Raw genomic sequence first — 18,076 nt, 5'->3', positions numbered from 1 at the left:
CTTACTGCCTGGGATATAATTTATTTTGGTGAGATTTTACAGGCATCTGAATGAAATAGTGCTTTTCTGGGGCAAAGAACAGCCATTCTATTGGAAATTATTGCAGCTTTTCTTCCTAGAAGCTCCGTCTTCCGTACACGAGCCAATATTGCAGCTTGTCCTACAAGGACTAATGTTTGGGGGGGGGCTGACTATGAGGTCTGATTGGATTACAAGTAAGGAAATCATATTTTGCTGTGACTCTCTCCACAGTGACACTTCGATGCTTACTGCTGGGATACACGCAGTGATTGATATTGGGATTGCCACTTTCCCGAGTGATGTGATTATTGCAACGATTAAATTGCAAGGTAAATGATGTGCCGGGAATACATATACATAGGACTTTGTCACTGTGATATAGCATCGGCCTCCGAACAATGCTTGGTCTGGAATAGTTGCTTTCTGGATATTTCATTGGTTATATTACAAGACAGGATATGTCATACTTGATTTTTTTTCTCCCCTTGTATTCTAGAAACAGGACTCGATTCATTTTACTAGGGATTTTTTTTTTTTTTTTTGTATTTTATCATAGTAGTATATATGTTAATACACAGTGTCCTGGTAAATTATTCAGCCCTGTTTAGATATCCTTTATTTTTATATACATGTTTTTATGATCATAAAAAAAAATTGTGGGTGTCAGACTGGAGAGAATACACAACTTCCTGCAGGACATACAGCCGATGATAAGTACTGGAAGGCTTGAGATGTTTAAATAGGAGTAATTTACAAATTTATATAACGTTCTGGTACCAGTTTATTTTAATTAAAAAAGACACCTAACAATTCCTAGCTCTGGCTTTTTACTGATATTCCATTCGCCCCCAACCAAGCTGCTTAACCCTTAGAGGACCTCAATTTTAGAGGATTTCAATTTTTGCGTTTTCGTTTTTTCCTCCTTGTGCTTAAAAGGCCATAGCACTTGCATTTTTTCACCTAAAAACCCACATGAGCCCTTATTTTTTGCACCAGTAATTGTACTTTGCAATGACAGGCTGAATTTTTTTATAAAGTACACTGCGAAACCAGAAAAAAATTCAAAGTATGGTGAAATTGAAAAAAAAAATCTGATGGCCTGTAAAAAATTCAAACCATTGTTAACAAATATATGTTCCTAAAAATCGCTCCATTCCCAGGCTTATAGCGCTTTTATCCTTTGGTCTATGGGGCTGTGTCAGGTGTCATTCTTTGCGCCATGATGTGTTCTTTCTATCGGTACCTTGATTGCGCATATACGACTTTTTGATCACTTTTTATTACAATTTTTCTGGATTTGATGCGACCAAAAATGCGCAATTTTGCACTTTGGGATTTTTTTGCGCTTATGCCATTTACCGTGCGAGATCAGGAATGTGATAAATTAATAGTTCGGGCGATACCAAACATGTTTGTTTATTTTTATTTATAACATAGGAAAAGGGGGGTGATTCTGACTTTTATTAGGGGAGGGGATTTTTATTAAAGGAGAAGTCCGGCCAAAATTATTTTTTTATATGTTATTACAATTTTCTAATGTACATTAATTATGGGAAATGCTCATATACTGCTATTTGTACATTAATTATGGGAAATGCTCATATACTGCTATTTCCCTTAATTTAGCGTATCAGGAAGTTTTAGAATTCTCTCAGATCCAGTGACGTCACAACGAAAGATGTAATTCCTATGGAGTGTCCAGCAGGTGGCGCTCTTTATATAGAAGTCAATGAGTACCATTGACTTCTATATATAGTGCGCCCCTGCTGGACACTCCATAGGAATTACAGTGTATGTAATGTAATGTTATGCACTGTTCTTTTGGGGACTTTATGAATACATTTATAGAATACTTTGGGGAGCAAGTGTCCTTGCTCCCCAAAGTATCCCATAAATGTATTCAATGAATAGATTTGCTGGGCACCGAGCAGGGAGGGAGAGGAGTGTAATCTACCTCCCCCTCCCTGCTCGGTGCTGGGAACATATACAAAGTACTCTGCAGATAATGGGGGAGTAGTACCTGTGCTATCCCTATCACCGCCGCTCACACAGGGGCTGCCTCTGACTGCCGCTCACTCCCACCCACCCGCCCGCGCCGATACTCACTATCCAGCCAGCTGCTCACTCACGCCCACCCGCCCGCGCCGCTACTCACTATCCGGCCGGCAGTGCCGCTCCTCACTATCCCTGACTGCTGACTGCCGCCCGCAGGGAGTGAGCGGCAGTCAGAGGCAGCCCCTGTGTGAGCGGCGGCGGCAGCGGTGATAGGGATAGCACAGGTACTACTCCCCCATTATCTGCAGATAATGGGGGAATAGTACTTTGTATATGTGCCCAGCACCGAGCAGGGAGGGGGGAGGTAGATGGCACTCCTCTCCCTCCCTGCTCGGTGCCCTGCAAATCTATTCATTGAATACATTTATGGGATACTTTGGAGAGCAAGGACACTTGCTCCCCAAAGTATTCTATAAATGTATTCATGAAGTCCCCAAAAGTACAGTGCATAACATTACATTACATACACTGTAATTCCTATGGAGTGTCCAGCAGGGGCGCACTATATATAGAAGTCAATGGTACTCATTGACTTCTATATAAAGAGCGCCACCTGCTGGACACTCCATAGGAATTACACCTTTCGTCGTGACGTCACTGGATCTGAGAGAATTCTAACACTTCCTGATACACTAAATTAAGGGAAATAGCAGTATATGAGCATTTCCCATAATTAATGTACATTAGAAAATTGTATAACTTTTCATAGTAACATATAAAAAAATAATTTTGGCTGGACTTCTCCTTTAATAACAACACTTTTATTTTTACTTTTACACTTATACTAGAAGCCCCCCTGGGGGACTTCTAGTATAAGTGCACTGATCTCTCATTGAGGCGCTGACCCTGGACAGGGTAAAATGTGGAGATCGCTCCTCCGGGACAACGTCCCGGAGGAGCGATTCTCCCCATTAGACACCAGGGAAGTGCTGCAGTAAGTAATCGGATGCAGCTGTCAACTTTGACAGCTGCATCCGATTACTTTATTAGCGGGTACGGCAATCGGACCGTGCCCGCTAATAGCCGTGGTCCCGGGCTACAAGCGGCACCCGGGACCGCGGTGGTTCAGAGCGCGGCCCCGCTCTGAATGCGCGGAGGCGGCCCTGGACGTACAGGTACATCCAGGGTCGCCTAGGGGTTAAAGAAGACCAGTCACCCCCCATGCCAGGGCAGAGCCTGGCCGACCTCCCCGCTAGAAACCCTTATACTTACCCCGTGCACGAAGTCCTACTCCTGGACCCGCTCCCGATGCCGAGATATCACCGTCAGAAGCCTGGCGTGCATCAGAGATGAGTCCAACACTTATAGAGAATGAATGGAGTGCTGTATGTAGTGCAGGAAGTGGCTTATTCTTTCCAGTCTGACACAGTGCTCTTTGCTGCCACCTGTCCAGAGCAGTAGAGATTTTCTATGGAGATTTTCCACTGCTCTGGACAGTTCCTATCACGAACAGAGGTGGCAGTAGTGAGTACTGTGTCAGACTGGAAAGAATACACCACTTCCTGCAAGACATACAGCAGATGACAAGTATTGGAAGACTTGAGATTTTTAAATAGGAGTAATTTACAAATCACAGTTTAATGCGCAAGCGCTGCGGAATCTGTTGGCGCTATACAAATAAATATTATTATTATTTTTATTATTATTAATGCCAGATCTTTTAACAAGGGACAATTATCCAAGGAGACTTGTTAAAAATGCTCCATCACCTGATGATAGGCCTGAGTTATGGTCCGTTTACACGGAGCAATACTTCGCCCAATCAAACGATATTGAAGTAATGATGTGCTTTTTATAACGATCATCGTTTAGATGGAATGGTAAATCGTTTGGAAAAATCGTTTTAAGATCGCTTAAGCCTATCTCACACATAGGTTGAATCTGTGAAATACTGTTTACACGAAGCTGCGGATATGTAACCCAGCCTCTTTAACCCAGACCAACAGGAGCCTCACACAGCCGCAGCTCCGAGCAGAAAATGTATGCTCCGGGCCGGGGGCAGCCCTGGAGCATACATCACCTGCTTCAGGCTCCTGCTTGCTTTAGGGCCTCCCAGCATCTCCCGGCGGTCAGCCAATGTCGGGAGGCTCCAAAGCAAGCAGGAGCCTGAAGCAGGTGATGGAGGGCAGCCGGGAGCCTCACACACAGCCACGGCACTGAGCAGGTAATGTATGCTGAGGTGGTTACCTGGGTGAAGCTAAATGTCCGAGACTTCCCGGGCTTACTACCACTGCGAGATAGGATACGTAGACCCTCTGGTAGCTTTGTCCTATCCAGGCTAGCTCCTCTGTGTATCAGGAGACTGCCCGGCACTTTGTAGAGTGGGCTGGGTTTATCCCCTCTTAGTAGTGTCTAGCATTGATAGTGGAAACATTGGATAAACTGGAGGAACTGAGTGTCTCTGGTTGTTTCATACATGTGTGTCTCGCTACCTCACCAACGCACTGTCTAGACTAGACTTGTCCCGAACAAGGGCTCTGCAGGGGCGTCTGCTATGTGCGTCCTCCTCCTACAAGAATCTGAGTAATCTGAGGAAGCTAAACTTCCTCCCACCAAGTGACTACTTCCTACAGGGATGTGTAAGAGACCCTGTGAGTGGTGGAAAGGAATGCGTGCCAATAAAACGAAGAAGAGGGATAGGTCGGAAAGAAAAAATATCTCCATTGGACAACAGAAGTGCATAATACATAAGAAAAAGGAACCCTTTGTTAGCTACAGCTGTGCAATCCATAAGAGCTTATATATAGAACACTGACATCTTGTGGCGAAACTAAAGAACGCTTTATCACCACTTAACCTAGAGAAGAAGCTTTTGCGTCAGGTGTGAAACACAACACACCCGTGGTGGGACACTAAAATTAGAAGGGGCAGGCTGGCCGGGGACTGCACTGGGTGGACTGTGGTCCCGCCCTCAGTGCTCCAAATGGCCTAATTAGGTTTGGTCTACAAACTGCACGGAAACAGCACTGAGGATGAAGATAAGAGACTTACCCAGATCCTCAGCACCCTGTGTACAATAGGGAGCTATCAGTAGGTTTGATTTGTCTTACCTGCTGATAGTTTCCCTTTAAGACCTTTGTTTTCTAAACAAGCAATCCTACCCACTGTGCTATCCAAGAACTCCTATAATAAAGGATGTCTTGCAGATATAAATATTTATTTATCTAGTAAAAAAAAGCAACATTAGTATATCTTGGACCCCTACTGATCATTACCCGAGCCTTTTTAAAAACATCATCTAGAAATATCTGTATAACCACCCCTGCAGGGTATAATCCATGTTGGAATATGCACTTTGCAATGCAGATGAAGGTTAGATTGAGCAGGTAAAGCATACGTAGGCGATATGCAGCATTGTCCTAATGTGTGGACAGATCACTAATAGTGAAAGGGTTATTCATCTTCTGGAAAGCACACATCCAGCTTTGTGTTTCCCCAATGGTCTGTAGGTAATCGTGTGTGTTCAGACAATGCACAGACCTGTGTGTATCAGGTCACTGATGGGTCCTAAAGTCCTAACAATACAATATCCACCACTCAAACTCCATTTCTTGTGATGGGAAAGCTGCTCTTACTGTGACTTTTAGCTATATCTTCTATCTATCGTGCAGCCATCAATAGTCCTTTCTCTACTTTATCTATACGCTCCAGAAATGACTCACTAAATCGGCAGCTTATTACCTTTGCATGGTTAGTTGCTCATAAGCCATTTGTGGTGTCAGGGCTAAACAAGGCCCTGCTATCTGTATAATCCACGGCTGAATTTGCTGATTACGATAGACTCCTGATCCACAAATAATAAAGAAGCTGAATTTTCACATGAATGAACTTGTCAGTGTGTGAAGGTCAAAGAGTAATAATGATACGGATTTCAGTCTCGCAGTTCCTTACTTTATATATTACTATACAGAAAACGACAGCATTGCAGAAAACCTATAGAAACTTGAATGTATTTTTTTGCTACACTGCATACATTTATCGTACTACAAAAGTGAAGATCCACTCGAACTCCTCCATTATCTGTGATGTACACTGTACCCCATGGCAGTTGATGAATAAGCATGGCTGACAAAGTAAAAGCTATTTGCGCAGAGCAGAGACAGATCTCATAAAATCTATATATATATATATATATATATATATATATATATATATGCAAGGTAGTGAATACGCGGCACTCACCATATAAACTTAAATGGTTGTTTTATTGGACAAAACAATCGCTGATTACAACATAAGTGCAAGACAAGACATTGCAGGGGTGCTCCAAAGGCAATAGCCGTTTTACGTTATTCATGTATTTGCACTTATGTTGTAATCGGTGATTGTTTCGTCCAATAAAATAACCATTCAAGTTTATATGGTGAGTGCCGCCTATTCACTACCTTGCATTTATACTTTTTTGGATCCCTTCATGGGGCAGAGCACTGCAACTAGGTTTTACGGATTTGTTCGTCCACGATAAGTTGGCTGCATGTTGCTATCATACTGACTTATGGTACTTTTACACAGAGCGATAATTCGCCCGATCGCACGATTCACGATTTTGAATGAACGATGTTTTTTTATAACGATCAGCGTTTAGATGGAACAATAAATCGTACGGAAAAACCGTTATGCGAACGTTTTACGATCGCTTAAGCCTTATCTCACACATAGGTGAAATCGTTGAAAGACTGTTTACACGGAACGATCTGCGAATTTTTTGTGAACGATTAACGACGATTTGAGAACATGTTGTAAGATCAAAATGAACGATTTCTCGCTCGTCGCTTGATCGTTCGCTGCGTTTACACATACGATTATCGTTCGAATTAGATCGTTATCATGCAAAAACGAATGATAAATCGTTCAGTGTAATAGGACTATTACCCAATACCTGTGATTGAGTCAGCTGTGCCGGACTACCTTTATTGCACCTTAGATCTCATAACGTCCTTCTCCTTGCTACAGACCTGGTTCCTGTGATATTTTTTGTACCCCTGGTGTAGAATTACCCCTTTTCCCCACTGGCCTGATGGGCGTGCTTGGCAGGGAGAAGGCGTGGCCTCCTCCCATGCCAGATTTATCATGATTTATGCTCGCTCACACATAGGTCAGGATACAAATCTACACCTGCTTCTGAGGAAGAGGAGCAGCAGGGGCCAAGTGCTATCAAAACAGCAGCAGCTGGAAATATGGGTAGGCGAGTATGTTTTTTTTGTATTTGCACTGCACCCAGAGGCATTTAAAAAAAAAAAAAGACTTCCCTGCCCGGAAATATTTCCTGGAACACTTTATAGGCTGATCTGTGGGTACCAATACATGTTGGGTAAGGCTGCGTTCACACTACGTATATTTCAGTCAGTATATGTATATTTCAGTCAGTATTGCAACCAAAACCAGGAGTGGATTAAAACACAGAAAGGATCTGTTCACACAATGTTGAAATTGAGTGGATGGCCGCCATATAATAGTAAATAACGGCCATTATTTCAATATAACAGCCGTTGCTCTAAAATAACAGCAAATATTTGCCATTAAATGGCGGCCATCCACTCAATTTAATCATTGTGTGAACAGATCCTTTCTGTGTTTTTAATCCACTCCTGGTTTTGGTTGCAATACTGACTGAAATATACTGACTGAAATATACATATACTGACTGAAATATACGTAGTGTGAACCCAGCCTAAAGGACAACTCCGGCGGGACAGAAAAAAGAAACCAAAAACACAGACACACACAGAGATCATACTTACCATCCATCTGGTGGCGATCGGCACTCGATACGGTCCAGCCAATGAAAAGGCTGCTGGTGAGCAAGTGCACCAGCAGCCTTTTCATGTCCCATTCACTTCAGCAGAAGATGCTGAAGAGGATGAAGGCCTGGCCCGCCCCCTGCTGTGACGACATAGTCACAAAATGGCGCCCGGGTGAAAAGGATGGGGTCGACCATAATCGAGTATGTTTATTTTATTTAACTTCCGGGGGGGGGGGGGGGAGGCTTGTTGGAAAGGGGGGGGATCGGAGCCAGATAGGTTATTTAGACACATTACAAAGTTATATAACTTTGTAATGTGTGTTACATAAGCTAAAAAAAAAACCGCCGGCGTTGCACTTTAACCCCACATAAAGGCTGTTACATCTAAAGGTCCCCATACACCTTATACTTTCGGGAACTGTGGGTTTTCTGTTTGCCAGACAACCCCTTTAACCCTTTAAGGACTGTTTTCATTTTTGCACTTTTATTTCTCCTCTTGTTTAAAAGGCCACAGGGCTTGCATATTTCTCTCCTACAGACCCGCATGAGCCCTTATTTTTTGCAACATCAATTATACTTTGCAATTACAGACTTAATTTTTCCATTACATATGTTGCAAAACCAGAAAAAAATGTATTTGTGCAGTGAAATTGAAAAAAAAAAAAAAAAAAGGTGCAATTCTTTTTATTTTGAGGCATTTCATGTTTACATCATTCACCCTATGGTAAAACTGACATGTTATCTATATTCCTCAAGTAAGTATGGTTACAACAATATGTAACTTGTATAACTTTTTTTTTTTATTATTTGATGGCATTCAAAAAATTAAAATCTTTAAAAAAAAACCCTAAATGCTAAAAAATGCTAAGCCCCCCCCCCCCCCCCTAAAAACTAAAACTGCTCTACTCTAGAGATGAGCGAACCGGGTTCGAGTCGATGCGGACCCGAACGTTCGGCATTTGATTAGCTGGGGCTGCTGAACTTGGATAAAGCTCTAAGGTTGTCTGGAAAACATGGATACAGCCAATGACTATATCCATGATTTCCACATAGCCTTAGAGCTTTATCCAACTTCAGCAGCCACCGCTAATCAAATGCCGAAAGTTCGAGTTCGGATCGACTCGAGCATGCTCCAGGTTCGCTCATCTCTACTCTATTTCCATCCTTATAACATTTTTATTGTTTGGTCTGTGGAATTGTGTGAGGTATTTTTTTTTTTTGCGCCATGACCTGTTCTTTCTTTCGGTACCTTGCTTGCGACTTTTTGATTTTTATACCATTTTTTCTGGATTTGATGTAAACAAAAATGCGCAATTTGGAACTTTGGCGGGTTTTTGCACAATTTATAGTGCAAGATCAGGAATGTACCTGCAGTACATTGCATAAGTCACAGCCCCTGCCTCTACAGACACACGCATTACAACTAGACCCCAGTCCTTGCAAAATATTGCAAGTAGAGATGAGCGAACCGGGTTTGGGTTAGAGTCGATCCGAACCCGAACGATCGGCATTTGATAAGCTGGGGCTGCTGAACTTGGATAAAGCTCTAAGGTTGTCTGGAAAACATGGATACAGCCAATGACTATATCCATGTTTTCCACATAGCCTTAGGGCTTTATCCAACTTCAGCAGCCACCGCTAATCACATGCCGAAAGTTCGGGTTCGGATGGACTTGAGCATGCTCCAGGTTCGCTCATCTCTAATTGCAAGTACAGCCACACACACCCTGCAGAACATTGCATACAAATAGAGCCACAGACCCTTCTCTGCGGAACATAGCAGCACAGTAAAACCAGACCCCTGTCCCTGCAGAATATTGCATAAAATTACTGCCAAATACCCTGTCCCTACAGAACATTGCATCAAAGTACAGCCACAGACCCTTTCCCAGCAGAACATTGCATAAAAATACAGACACAGGCCATGTCACTGCAGAACATTGCATCAAAGTACAGCCACAGACCCTATACCTACAGAACATTGCATTAAAGTACAGCCACAGACCCTGTCTCTGCAGAACATTGCATAAGCGTACAAAGCCCCTGTCTCTGCAGAACATTGCATCAATGTACAGTCACAGACCCTTTCCCAGCAGAACATTGCATAAAAGTACAGACACAGGCCATGTCACTGCAGAACATTGCATCAAAGTACAGCCAAAGCCCCTGCAGAACATTGCATCAAAGTACAGCCAAAGCCCCTGTCCCTTTAGAACATTGCATCAAAGTACAGCCAAAGCCCCTGTCCCTGCAGAACATTGCATCAAAGTACAGCCAAAGCCCCTGTCCCTTTAGAACATTGCATCAAAGTACAGTCAAAGCCCCTGTCCCTGCAGAACATTGCATCAAAGTACAGCCAAAGCCCCTCTCTCTGCAGATCATTGCATAAAGATGCAGTCATATACCTTATCCCTACAGAACATTGCATAAAAGTACAGCCCCAGCCCCTGTCTCTGCAGACTATTACACTCGGAGTGTGGCTACCTCCTGTGTAGCAGATTCCACTGCACAGAAACCTTGGTAACCCTCATAAACAGCCCAGGGAAAACAAGAGACTGAAGATAGCCCCGCCCACACAAGAAGCTGGTCACGTGAGCGTGACGTCATCACAGGTCCTTTAGCCTTCTTGGAAATCGCATCTATCATTGGATGAGTTGTTCCGGAGCGGTATATAAGCAGTAGTGTACCGGCAGGAAGGTATGTCCGGTATCTCCGCTCCGTGTCATTGTCTGTGCTCCTCCCGTCACTGAGGCTGCTGCTCGTCTCCGCCTATAGTCCTGGTCCATTGTATAGTGCTGGACATAGGCAGGACATGGCCAAGCCTCCCGGCTATACAGCTGCCCTATTGTTAGGCGTTGTATGTTATGTGATGCAGCTGGGGCACAGTCCCTCCATAGTCCATCCTGTGACTCCCTGTAGCTGTGACACCCACCAGCCTGTGCAGAACTACAACTCCCATCATGCCTGGACAGCCAAAGCTTTAGCTTGCCCTATCCTTTAACCAACATTTCTCCGTGTTTCGGATACATGCAGCCTCATCAGGGTGCGTTCACACGTACAGGATCTGCAGCAGATTTGAAGATGTAGATTCAAAGCAAATCTGTTGCAAATCCTGTAAGTGTGAACGCACCCTCAAGTTGTAGACCTGGCTAGACTTGTTTGACAGATCGGTCACTATGGTGTACATCCCAGGTGTCGGTCACTATCGTGTACATCCCAGGTGTCGGTCACTGTGGTGTACATCCCAGGTGTCGGTCACTATGGTGTACATCCCAGCTGCCGGTCACTATCGTGTACATCCCACCCAGGTGTCGGTCACTATCATGTACATCCCAGGTGTCGGTCACTGTCGTGTACATCAAGGGGTCGGTCACTATGGTGTACATCCCAGGTGTCGGTCACTATGGTGTACATCCAAGGTGTCGGTCACTATGGTGTACATCCCAGGTGTCGGTCTCTATGGTGTACATCCCAGGTGTCGGTCACTATGGTGTACATCCCAGGTGTCGGTCACTATGGTGTACATCCCAGGTGTCGGTCACTATGGTGTACATCCCAGGTGTCGGTCACTGTCGTGTACATCCCAGGTGTCGGTCACTGTCGTGTACATCCCAGGTGTCGGTCACTGTCGTGTACATCCCAGGTGTCGGTCACTATGGTGTACATCCCAGGTGTCGGTCACTATGGTGTACATCCCAGGTGTCGGTCACTGTCGTGTACATCCCAGGTGTCGGTCACTGTCGTGTACATCACAGGTGTCGGTCACTATCGTGTACATCACAGGTGTCAAACCAAACTATGGCACTATAGATATTGCAAAACTACAATTCCTATCCCGGATAGCTAAAGCTAAGGCATGATGGGAATTGTAGTTTTCCCATGTTGTACACAATAGTAATTGTCTACATTGTATCCTATTCTGTCACTTTTACATAAAAAAAAACCAAACATGACTTTAAAATGTAGGTTATACTCATTGCCCCCAATCCCCCACTGCTGCCACCAACTGCACAGTCCTTACTGCAGGAAACACAACAACTCAACCAGAAGTGTATCCTGTGGAATGTACCGAGCATCAAGTTAAACCAAGTCCATAAAAATCTTATAGGGCTGTACAATATTTTTTTTTAAATCAAATATCTTTTTATTATGGGCCGTACAAATTCTTCTATTGGCCCATATTAATAATTTTGTTGGGATTTTTTTACATTCCGTTCCATCAGGTTATCATTCCATTTTGCAGACAGATCAGTCCAGAATTAAATGGATACTCCGGAATTAAAATCCATTCAAATCGACTGGTGTCCGAAGGTTATATAGATTTGTAATTTACCTCTATTTAAAAATATCAAGTTTTCCAGTACTTATCGGCTGCCGTATGCCTGGTTGTTTTGGTACAGATGACCCTTCATCTTTTACCTTCTTTGCTTGGTGAGTAGTGTTAAGCAGAGAGGCCGACATGTTCGAGTTCAGCAACGTTCTCCAAATCCAAACATTCAGCTTTTGACTACCCGCAGCGGCAGAAGCTAGATGAGTCCTGAAGAACATGGATACATACCATAGGCTGTATCCATGTTTTCCAGGACTCCCTAGGACGACATCCAACTTCTGCAGCCGCAAGGAGTCAAATGCCAAATGTTCAGATTCGGAGAGCATTGCCAAACATGTCGGCCTCTCTGTTCAACACTAGTGACAAGTCCTTCAACCCTTCATTAAAGGGAACCTGTCACCCCCCCGTGCCAGGGTGACAGGCTCCCGACCCCCCGCTACAGCCCCCTATACTCACCTGATCCCGCCGGGTCCCGCTTCTGGATCCGGTCAGGTTACGGAGATCTCAGCCGCTGCAGCCCGGCGCGCGCGCTGAGAGATGAGTCCAACGCTCATAGAGAATGACGGAGCGCTGGACTCTCCTGTCATTCTCTATGAGTGTTGGACTCATCCGTGACCCGACCGGATCCAGAAGCAGGACCCGGCGGGATCAGGTGAGTATAGGGGGCTGTAGCGGGGGGTCGGGAGCCTGTCACCCTGACACGGGGGGTGACAGGTTCCTTTTAAAGGAGAAGTCTGGAAAAAATGTTTTATTAAAGTATTGCATTGCCCCCAAAAGTTATACAAATCACCATTTTACACTTATTACGGGAAATGCACATAAAGTGTTTATTTCCCTGCACTTACTACTGCATCAAGGCTTCACTTCCTGGATAACATGGTGATGTCACTTCCTGGATAACTTGGAGATGTCACTTCCTGGATAACTTGGTGATGTCACTTCCTGGATAACTTGGTGATGTCACTTCCTGGATAACTTGGTGATGTCACTTCCTGGATAGCATGGTAAAGTCACGACCCGACTCCCAGAGCTGTGCGGGCTGTGGCTGCTGGAGAGGATGATGGCAGAGGGACACTGAAGCACACAAGGCACTGGAGGGACACTGAGCATCCCACCCGCCATCATCCTCCCCAGCAGCCACAGCTCGCACACCTCTGGGAGTCGGGTCGTGACATCACCATGTTATCCAGGAAGTGACATCACCATGTTATCCAGGAAGTGACATCACCATGTTATCCAGGAAGTGACATCACCATGTTATCCAGGAAGTGACATCACCATGTTATTTAGGAGGTGACATCACCATGTTATCTAGGAGGTGAAGCCTTGATGCAGTAGTAAGTGCAGGGAAAAAGTGTGTATTGGTGATTTGTATAACTTTTGGGGGCCAATACAATACTTTAATTAAAAAAATTGCCGGACTTCTCCTTTAAAAAGCTATGTGCCTACTTCGGGAACATATCAGGCAAAGGCAGCCATCTTTGTTATATAGATGTCTGCTAATAAAGAATGTGATCTTTATTAGCGTCCGTCTATATAATGAGTGACCAGGTGGCTGCACTTACCTAATATTCCACTTCCTGCAGGACATACAACAGCTGATAAGTATGGAAAGACCTAAGATTTTTAAATAGACGTAAATTACAAATCTATATAACTTTCTGAAACCACTTGATTTGTCAGAATTTTTTTTTGCTAGACAACCCCTTTAATCTTGCTGAATACATATCTCTAGCTCCAAATAAGATAAAAATAAATTTAAAAAATAATATATAATCTCCTGCTGGTACTTAGATATGCCTGAGAAGCTTGAGAGTTCAACATGATTTAGTCTTCACAGCGCTGGCGGTGGGGATGTGCCTGTGCCCGCTTGGCGTCTAGCTGTGAATAGGCTGTCGCTGCACCTGCCGACGTGTTTCTGCTGGATGCAGAGGTCCCGCTCTCTACTCATCGCATCCACTGTGTCAGGAGCCTCGGATGCCCTCGGGTTGTAAATCTGCAGTGTTATTTGACAGCAGAAAGCCTTGTCCTTGTCCTGTGGCCCTACCTTACCTTTCTGGTTGTGAAAGGAGAGAAGCAGAGAAGCTTTTTCCATGTCGCTCTGTAATTACTCAGCCCAGGTTGTTATTTAATCAATTCCTGGTTACAATGAAGTGCATTGTGGCCGGAGACGGAGCGCCGTACGGCGTAGATCATTAGAATACCGTTGTCCGCTGCACTTAGTGACCTATTATTACGCTGTAATGAGTTTCTGGGCTATAAATATCGGCTTTACCATTTCATTTTTCTTTACCTTTTTCCCCTGTAAAGTTTCAGTACATCCTATTCCGCCTTGAAGTACCTGCCCTTTGTTTTTTTTGTTTTTTTACGTGAGCCGTTTCTGTACTTGTTTAATCTTGCAGAAAGTAAATGTAAGTTGTATTTCTACATCTCTGCCAGCTGTCTCCGTCCTATTGTGAATTATGGGAATAGCTATTCTTTAAGACTTCACTAAACTAATGTGCCAAGCTGAAGAACGAAACATCAAGTCAGATAGGAAGGTATAAAGCAGGGACCGGGAACCTTCGGCCCTCCCGCTGTTGCAAAACTACAATTCCAATCATGCCTGGACAGCCAAAGGCTGTCCAGGCATGATGGGAATTGTAGTTTTGCAACAGCGGGAGGGCCGAAGGTTCCCCGTCCCTGCTTTATGCATGGGGCAACCTTATCGTTGGTGGGGTGGTTTACACTATTTGCAATTATTATTTTTGTGAGGATTTTTTTTAGCAGTTGGGGGGGTTTTAACTGCTGCTTTTAACTATTTTCATGTCTGTAGTGGGTCTGTATCTTGCCATTGCGTTGAGCTGTTGTGTTTTTGCCTGTTTCCTGGATGCAGCTTTGTAACGCCTGGAGTAGTGGATCCACTGGACCGGCACCAGCGATGGCACAAACCTCACCAGGGAGCGGAGTCTAAGGGGCCGCTGGTTTTCACCAGAGCCCGCCGCAAGGCGGGATGGACTTGCTGCGGCAGGCGACCCCCAGGTCGCTACCCCTGGCTTGGTTGCTGGTGACGGCAGGCGAGGCGTGGCAGGAGCAGTAGGCAGGAGATGGCACTGGCAAAGGTCTGCAGGTGAGAGCGCACGTGACAGGCTGAACGCAGGAACAGATGGAGTGACAGGGAAACAGGAACCAGGAACAGGGACTAGGGACCGGGTAACGGATAGGACTCAGGAACAGGGACTGGGACCAGGTAACAGATAGGACTCAGGAACAACAGGGGGCTGGGCCAAACGCTATGGGAAGCATGTAGAGGCTCCAACACTAAGGACAGGGCATGCTGGGATTTATAGGGGAGTGATTGGGTGCAACTACCAATTAGGAGCGCACTGCCCCTTTAAATCTGAGACAGCCGGCGCGCGCGCGCCCTAGGAGGCGGGGACGCGCGCGCCGGCCGGCACAGCGGGAGACAGGAGCGTGGAGAGGTGAGGCGCCCCCCGGGGCCGAGGTGACAGCAGCGCCGGGTCCCCGACTATGGACACCGGCTGCTGCATAGGGCAGGTAGCGGTCGCGGCGACGGCCCGGAACGCGGGACGCCGCCGCGGCCGTAACAGTACCCCCCCCCTTTGGCCTCCCCCTCTTTCTTGCCTGCAAATGGCACAGGAAGCCACAAAGTCTTTGACATCTTGGGATAGGCTGGGCCACCAGTAGTGGCGAGAGATCCGTTGGCCGGTCTTACGGACTCCCGGGTGCCCGGCCTCCAACGAGGAATGTCCCCAGTTCAAAATACCTCTTCGAAGCGCAGGGTGAACATGAGTCTTTCCGGGGGGTACTCTCTGAAGAGTGGAGGTGACGACTGGCACTAGGCGATCAGGCGGTATAACGTGGCAAGGGACCTTCTGTAAGTTCTTCCGGTGGTGAGAGGACACGACCTTAGTCTTGGGTACGGGGAGAGGGTACACCTCGGCAGAGAAGGCATCCGCCGAGTCTTGGTCTTCTGCCGGTAGGCCGGATAGAGGCTTGGCCGGGACAGGAAATGACATAATACACTTGGTCTGAGGTGACTTGAGACACTGGTGGGAACAGTCCTGACCCCAACTGAGAATCTCCCCGGTTCTCCAGTCCAGCTGAGGGGCATGTTCTTGTAGCCACGGGAGTCCCAGGAGGACCGCGGGGGAAGAATGGGGCAGGACGTAGAAGGATATCTCTTCTTGATGTGAAGGACCCACCTGGAGGACTAAAGATGCGGTCTGGTAGGACACACGGTCGGTAAGAATTTCGCCCGTGACCGAGGAGATAGTCAGGGGCCTGGCTAGTCGGGTCACGGGTAGCCGCCATCTTTGGACCAATGTTGCCGCAATAAAACTGCCTGCTGAGCCAGAATCGAGGAAGGCAGTAGTCTGATGATTTTGTCCTGAGGGAGTCCGGATGGAAACAGTCATAGACAGACTTGGAATGGTGGCATTCGCACCTAGGGACACCTGTCCCACCGGACCTAGGTGCGAGCGTCCTCCGGATGTTTGGGGACGTAGGGAACATCCCAGCCGGAAGTGATCGGAACCACCGCAATAGAGACAGAGATTCTGCTCCAGGCGCCGGATTCTTTCATCAGGCGTCAGGTGAGCCCGTTCCACCTGCATAGGAATCTCAGGAGAGGGCTGGGACATCGAAAGGTCAGGATTCTGGAAAACCGGCGCCAGCTGGGGGTGGCGACGGGAATGGGTTAGTAAATGTTCATGCCGAACCTCCTCCTCCCTCTCCGAAAAACGAGTATCAACTCGGGTGGCCAGTAGAATGAGTTCGTTCAGGGAGGTAGGCAGGTCTCGGGCAGCGAGCACGTCTCTCACTCGACTAGACAGGCCCTTCTTGAAGGTGGCCAACAGGGCGGCCTCGTTCCAGTCCAATTCAGCTGCCAGGGTGCGGAACTGGATGGCGTAGTCACCGACAGAGGAGCTGCCCTGAGAGAGGTTGAGGAGAGCAGTCTCGGCCGAAGAAGCACGGGCAGGTTCCTCAAAGACGGAGCGAAACTCGAATAGGAAGGCCCGGAGATTGGCAGCAACAGGATCATCACGGTCCCACAGTGGCGTGGCCCAGGCCAGGGCTCTACCCTCTAATAGGCTGATGATGAAAGCCACTTTAGAGCGCTCGGTGGAAAACTGACTACTCAAAAGTTCAATGTGCATGGTGCACTGAGTCAGGAATCCTCTGCACAACTTAGAGTCCCCAGAGTACTTGCTTGGGTGAGCCAGTCGGAGTGAAGAAGCAGCGTCAGGAGATGGTGTGCGCTGGGCAGTAGTCTGCTGCTGTAAGGCGGCAGTGAGTTGCTGGATCTGCTGTGACTGTTTCTGGATTTGTTGAGCCTGTTGCGCGACCACTCTGGCGACGTCACGGAGATCTGGCACCTCGCCGGGATCCATGGTTGGAGCCTACTGTAACGCCTGGAGTAGTGGATCCACTGGACCGGCACCAGCGATGGCACAAACCTCACCAGGGAGCGGAGTCTAAGGGGCCGCTGGTTTTCACCAGAGCCCGCCGCAAGGCGGGATGGACTTGCTGCGGCAGGCGACCCCCAGGTCGCTACCCCTGGCTTGGTTGCTGGTGACGGCAGGCGAGGCGTGGCAGGAGCAGTAGGCAGGAGATGGCACTGGCAAAGGTCTGCAGGTGAGAGCGCACGTGACAGGCTGAACGCAGGAACAGATGGAGTGACAGGGAAACAGGAACCAGGAACAGGGACTAGGGACCGGGTAACGGATAGGACTCAGGAACAGGGACTGGGACCAGGTAACAGATAGGACTCAGGAACAACAGGGGGCTGGGCCAAACGCTATGGGAAGCATGTAGAGGCTCCAACACTAAGGACAGGGCATGCTGGGATTTATAGGGGAGTGATTGGGTGCAACTACCAATTAGGAGCGCACTGCCCCTTTAAATCTGAGACAGCCGGCGCGCGC

General features: G+C 46.7%; 1 protein-coding gene across 4 annotated transcripts in view; it reads left to right on the top strand.

Annotated features, from left to right (window-relative positions):
- The window catches only part of TANGO2 (transport and golgi organization 2 homolog), a 121,532-nt gene that overhangs the window by 11,686 nt on the left and 91,770 nt on the right, over positions 1 to 18,076 (top strand). The window contains exon 2 of one of the 4 annotated variants that reach the window (XM_069961070.1): positions 253 to 350. The exons of 2 other annotated variants lie outside the window; for them this stretch is intronic. The gene's annotated coding sequence lies outside the window, so the exon portion shown is untranslated. Of the gene's footprint in view, positions 1 to 252; positions 351 to 10,436; positions 10,517 to 18,076 lie in introns of those variants that run through there. One more of the 4 variants, XM_069961069.1, reaches the window with a different exon arrangement.

Source organism: Dendropsophus ebraccatus, chromosome 3, assembly GCF_027789765.1.
Source record: "Dendropsophus ebraccatus isolate aDenEbr1 chromosome 3, aDenEbr1.pat, whole genome shotgun sequence".
In the NCBI taxonomy this organism is placed as follows: Eukaryota; Metazoa; Chordata; class Amphibia; order Anura; family Hylidae; genus Dendropsophus; species Dendropsophus ebraccatus.
The sequence above is the reverse complement of the archived record's forward strand: the minus strand, read 5'-3'. Positions and strand labels throughout refer to the sequence as shown.